Source organism: Arachis ipaensis, chromosome B9 (assembly GCF_059453495.1).
Source record: "Arachis ipaensis isolate K30076 ecotype BB chromosome B9, ASM5945349v1, whole genome shotgun sequence".
NCBI lineage: Eukaryota > Viridiplantae > Streptophyta > Magnoliopsida > Fabales > Fabaceae > Arachis > Arachis ipaensis.
This window is the reverse complement of record NC_142444.1, coordinates 33,622,363-33,628,954: the sequence shown is the minus strand read 5'-3', so window position 1 is coordinate 33,628,954 and position 6,592 is coordinate 33,622,363. Positions and strand designations below refer to the sequence as shown.

Genomic DNA, 6,592 nt, shown 5'->3' with positions numbered 1-6,592 from the left:
GTCCAATTAGAGAAAAGGACAAATAGGTCTCTGACCTTTTGTCTCGCGGATATTTTCGTCTCTGACCATTTGAAAATACTTTTAAGTCCTTCACCTCTTTAAAAGTTGAATGGATTACTCCCTCCATGCAAATGGCTCCTCCGTCAGACCCAACGAAAAAATCTGACGTTGCTCCCATTCTGATGACCTGGCTTTACGGGTGCACACTTGGCATATAAGTGGAATGGTAGTTTTAAAAATTGGACAAATAAGTCCTTCCCCCTCAAAACTACATGGTTTCGTTTGGTGTGGCAGCCCTTTACATAAATGTTCATCCCTTCTTACTAGCTGATATATGAAACGTTATTACTCTCTTCCTTTCCCTTTCTGCCAATACCCTCCATCCTTTGGTGTGGATTGCCAGTTAAATGGTGATTGATTTCTAATGCTACTATGGCTACTAGTTATGTTTGACAGTTGAGTCCATTCAAATGTGAATGCTTGTCAAACATATTTATTCATATTTCTAGTTTTTAATTGGATTGAGGAGTTGAACTATTTTTAGTTCTCTTCCATCAACTTGATATTCTTTATTTGAATAAGCTCCATAATCATACTCTAGTTTTGAATAGTGAACAATCTTGATGCTTTTCTGAGACAATTTGATTGAGTTCCTCTGTCCCTTGGTTGTTATGTATGTAGGATTAAGGAACAATTTTAAGCAGTCTTAATTAAATCTTGATTATGTTGAAAGCTCTCGTTCAATCATGGTGGAGTTATTTAAACACAATGCTACAAGTATTGAATTCGTAGGCCATCATCTTGTTTGATTGTTATCTCTAAGATCAAACATAAAAAAAATTGAACCATTCTATCTTGTATTTAGGGAAAAATAAATGCGGATTATAGTATTTAGCTCTTTTTTTAATGATAATGTTTAGAGAAGTTATTAATCAAATGAATGAGTGAGCCTATGATGAACTGTGTGTTGACCTATCACTCCTAAAGGAAAAGTTGGGAGGGGTGTGTGTTGATGTGTTGGCAACTAACAAAGTGGCACATGATGATACCTACTGTGGTGTACTAAATAACGCATGTACTAAGATCTTTCACTATGGAAGAACATGCCCCTTGCTTGAAAATGAATTAGAAAGGACTTTTTTTACATGTTTGTTTTGTTATTTATAGTAAAATCGAGAGGAAGACATGTATTATGAGCATCTTCTATAGCTAATAGAATGTGTATCAGATGCATGAATTAGATTAATATTATTGGTGTATTGCATATGATCATTGCTTAGCAAGATGCGTATATAATATTTACTTCTAATGTATGTTTGGTTTTCTATTCCTCCAACATTGATTTAGTTTTGAGGGAAGATGTTATTGTGGTTAATGTTCTTTCTTTGTGTTTTTTTCCTCCCTAAAAATAACTTTTCTAGGTTTTACCTGGCTACACTTATGTAACTCTGTCCTATTTGGCTTTTTCAGATTGGATGCCTAGAGTTGACCACTAATGATCCCATTGAAGTTCAAATGTTCCGTTATGCTTGGTCATTTTATCTATTGTGATTGAGAATGTGGAACTTTTCTTCATACTGTATTGCTGGAAGTGTGCGGCAAAAAAATGATTCCACAAAGCCAACTTATTCTGCATCGGAATGTTTTGATGATGAGAATTTGGTTGTTGGGAGAGGAGAAGGCTAGAATGCCCAATATGCTGCGAATCTTTCAACATTGTTGAAAATGTGTCCTATGTATTCTGGTGTGGCCACACCCTTTACAAAAATTGTATAATGGGACTGTAATGGGCCGTTGTGAAGTTCCCAACACTACCAATTCAATTTCTGCTCTTTATCTCCTGCCCGTGGTGCAACCTATCTTTTCATCTGGTTTATCAAGGGAATATTAAATTCCCTCGCAAGAACTACTTTCTTCTTTGGATGTTTGAGAGAATGAATGGTGATAGAGGAAAATCGCACTCAAATTATGGTGGTGATAATCAATAACATTGGCCAATTAAAGACAATTTAGCCATGGGAAGCTATGTAAGCCATGGAAACGCCCGGAGGAGTCAAATTCACTACCCATGTATGTAAAAGGTTGCCATACGAAACGACATAGTTTTGAGAGGAGGGACTTATTTGTCCAGTGACGAGCGAGGATTTTTGCCAGTAAAGAATATCATAAAAACAGTCGCATTGTAGATATAGTTTCTAGACCAACAAAAATCCCCTTCGTACAAACGTTTTGGTTGTCACAAGTAACAAACCCCTTAAAATTGATAACCGAGTATTTAACCTCGGGTCGTCTTCTCAAGGAACTGCAGGGAAGTATGTTCTTATTATTGGTTATGGAGATTGTAAAATTGGGGTTTCAAGAATGAGGAACGAGTAATTTGATGACAAGTAAATCAAATGGCAATTGCAAATAGATAAATACTGTAAAGCAAACTTTTGGCAAGGTATGAGAAATTAGAGGTCCTATCCTAGCTATCCTTAGCAATGATGATGATGGTTGAATCCTAATTCCACTTTGTTAACCTTTACTAAGATAAAGGAAGGTCAAGGAATTAATTGGTTTGATCTTCGAATCCTATTTATTTTCTAAGAAAAGATTGGGATTATAGAAGTTCAATTCAATTAACAAAGATAACAATTATCAATTATGCTATTGAATTGGATAACTCCTGAGTTATTGATTTCTTAACCAAGACCAAAAGGAGAAAAATAAATCTACTTGGAATAAAAATGTCTTCAGAGTAAAAGTAACAATAGCATGAATAAGCGAAATCAATATTAAACTGAAATACCTCAAATAACATTAATAAAAGAGTAATCTGTAACATGAAAAGATTCATAAAGTAGCTTGCAAAAGTAAATAAAAGGAATATTGAACCTAATCAAAAGAGATAATCCTGAAAGTGAATAAAAATCCTAAATCTAAACCCTAATCCTAAAGAGAGAGAAAATCTCTCTCTAAACTAAATCTAATTCATGGAAAGCAAAAATTGGTGAGCTCTCTCTCTGAATGGATGCATTTCCTCACTTCATAACCTCTGGTCTATGCCTTCTGGACTTGGATTTGGGCCAAAAAGGGCTTCAGAAATCGCTGGGAGCGTTTTCTGTAATTTCTGGTGCGTGGCCTCTGTCACGCGTCCGCATGGGTCACGCGGTCGCGTCATTCGGAGCTTTTCTTGCCACGCGGTCACATCAGTCATGCGGCCGCGTCACTGCTTCTTCGCGCTTGGCACGCGATCGCGTCGTCCATGCGATCGCGTGGATGCGAGTTTCTTCAAGGACTCCGTTTTGTGCTTTCCTTCCATTTTTGTATGTTTCCTTTCCATCCTTTGAGTCATTCCTGCCTTAGAAGATCTGAAACTACTCAACACACTGATCACGGCATCGAATGGAAATAAAGGTAATTAAAATAATTAATTTTAAAGCATAGGAAACATGTTTTTTCACATACATCACATAATAAGGAAGGAGAAGTAAAACCAAGAAATTAATATGAATAAGTGGGTGAAGGATTGAATAAATCACTCAAATTAAGCACAAAATATATCATAAAATATGGGTTTATCAACCTCCTCACACTTAAACAATAGCATGTCCTCATGCTAAATCCAAGGTAATAAGTAAGGTTAAAGTGATGGAATGTCATGCAATGCAATCTAATCTAAATGCAACTACCTAAATGAATAATGCATCATGCAATTCTACTTTTTTATTCGCTCACTTGTATATAAAGCTTGCATGTAGTTGAATTAGTTCACATTCTCAAGGAGTCATATATGTAAATATATAGCCAAGCCTTAGATAATCATAAAGCACTTTTACAATTGAGATGGGAGAAAAAAGCATTTTATAAACTTGCAAGACAATTAGATAATTCAAACAGAGATAAATGTTAATGAGCTATTGAACCCTCACTGGATTTGTGTTTATTCTCTAGTCACTCAGTGTTTATTGGGTTAATCACTCTATTCCTCTTTTTATTCTTCTTTTCTATAACTTTGTTCTTCATCTAACCAATCAACAATTATAGAATACAGTCATACAAAAAATCATGAGGTCTTTAATTAAGGTTGTAATGGGGCCAAGGTAAAGGTAAGGATATATGTATAAGGCTAAGTGAGCTAATAAGTGAATCCTTAATTAGACTAAGATCTCACCTAACATACATACTTAGTAACACAAAACTTCTTTACCTATTTTCCCATATTTTTCCCACTTTTGGATGTTACATGCTCATGTTTCAACTTTTGTTCTTATTCCATGTGCCTTGCTTTTATTTTTGCATTTGGGAAATTCTTTTGTATCCCCCCCCCTTTTTTTTAATGCACATGGTAATTTAATCACTTTGATTTCTCATGAGCATGCTTCCCAAAAATTTCTTAAGTTGAGTTATTTTATTCTTTTCAACTCTTCTACCTTTTGTTTTTATCATCCATGTTCCCAATAGGTTTCCCATATTTTAAACTATTCATAATTTTCTATCTTAAGCTAACCAAGGATTCAACTTGGGATTTTTTTTTTCTGCTTAAGGCTAGTAGTGTGGCTAATAGAATAAAAAGGGGATTTAAAGGCTCAAGGGGGCTAACAAGGGTGATGTGAAAGGTAGGTTATTTTTGGGATAAGTGAGCTAAAATCAAATAATGGCCTCAATCATTCTTTTGGTATGTATCTATATTCTATATTCTATATTCTATAATTGGACATATAGATTAAAACAAAGTAAAGAACATCAGAATATAAAAGGAGAGCGGAACACACAGGAATAAAAATTATGGTTTGAATGTAACCATACAATTAAGCTCAAAACTCACAGGCTATGTGTTCTCTAGCTCAAAAATCATTTATCACTTATGTATGTCATGCAGGTTTAGTTAAAAATTTCCATTATTCTCAATGTAAAACTTATATTGAATGGCTTTAAAGTTCTAGTGTTTCTCCTTGATGAAGTGTTGTTAACTAACATGTAATGCTATATATACAAGGTGTGGATTGTTTTGATTCTGTTAAAGTCTCTAGTTTACTTCCTTTTTCTTTTCAATGTTCTGAGTTATCTTATACTTAAAAAAAAGGGTAAACTATAATAATCAATCCACAATTTCTATAACTAATAAGTTAGAATTGCAACTAAGTGGCTAAAATATGAACTAAAAATGCAAAATACAGAAATAGAGTAAAAATACATAAACAGTAGCAATGTATAAATACTCAGAAGATAAAAATGAAAATAAAGAGAAAAATACAGAAAAATATCCAAAATAAAAGAAAAAGAGTCTGTAGTGGTTCACCAAGATAATACGCCAGAGATGGCGACCTCCCCACACTTAAAATGAAGCATATTCCCTGATGCTCACTCAAGCAGGGTGTGAAGGGGTGTCATCACTGGAAGGGATGGTAGCTGGTGTCTCTGTGGTGGCTGGCTGAATGTCCGGCTGCTGGAGAGGAGGGGCTGTCTGCTGGGTGTCTGCCTGCTCTGCTTCTCCCTGGGGATGGGTCTCTGCCTTGGGCGCATCTGCCTCCTCCTCAGATGCCTCGGATGGTGTGTCAGGCTCGGAGGGGATGTCGTCGGATCGTATCATCAGCTTTAGGTGCTCATAGCGTCGCTTGTTGCGACGCTCTATTTGGTCAAGTCGTCAAAACAAGCGGTGCACCAGATGATAGATAGGCTCTGTGGCAGGTGGAGGTGCAGTGGTGGTGGCAGGGGTAGGTGGTGCAGCAGTGGAGGAAGAGGGACCGACAGATGGTGTAGCTGTATCATCAGCAGTGACAGTCAGGAATGGAGGTCTATAGCCCAAGGCCAGGAAGTTCCTGCTGTGCGGGATAAGCTTCTTGCACTCGGCAGCAGGTGGCCTCTCATCAGCATCCTCCTATGGCACGTCAGCTCGATGGCCCAGTTGTGTAACCAGATAGGGAAAGGGAAGAGTGCCGCGGATGTGGACCCTGGCCATGTAGTGCCGGATAAAGTGTGACAGGTATAGGTCCTTACCCTCCATCACACACCATAGGAGGGTGATCATAGCAGCTGGTATCTCAGTCTCGTGAGTAGTCGGCATAATGTAGTTGCTGAATATCTGATGCCATAGCCGAGCCTCATCGTTCAGGTAAATCCGCTTGATCCCTTTGGGCATGGTGGTGTTCTGACCCATGATCCAAGGAACAGTCGGGTCAAGGGCGATCCTCGCCTTTACTGCATCCCAGTCAAATCGCATATAGTGCATATCCTCCTCAGCTTTCTGATAGCCATCTGTCTGATCAGTCTTAGGCAGAAGTTTCAGAACCTCTTCTATTGCCTCTTCGGTAACCAGAATCTGCTTTCCTCTGAGGTTCACTACATCTAGGGAAGTTTTAAAGTAGTTGCAGTAGAATTCCCTAACCCAAGATGCATTAACCTCAGTCAGAGGTCTCTCCAGAAAGAACCAGCCTCTTTGTTTGATCTGATCAGAGGTATATTGCTGGAGTTCTTCTGGGATCTTCAAAGTCCGCTCCAGGTATAGGTTCCTGGAGTTTGCAAACACCGCATACTTCAGCTCACAGTATCGGTTTGCAAACTTTACTGAGTCAATGGCGGGAAGTAGCTGGTCGGCCTTCTCCTGCGG

The 6,592-nt window shown here is 37.8% G+C and overlaps 1 pseudogene; it reads left to right on the top strand.

The window, feature by feature from the left end:
• The first annotated feature begins 1,557 nt into the window (after positions 1-1,557).
• Positions 1,558-2,078, top strand: LOC107615339 (uncharacterized; annotated as a pseudogene).
• Positions 2,079-6,592: the final 4,514 nt, after the last annotated feature.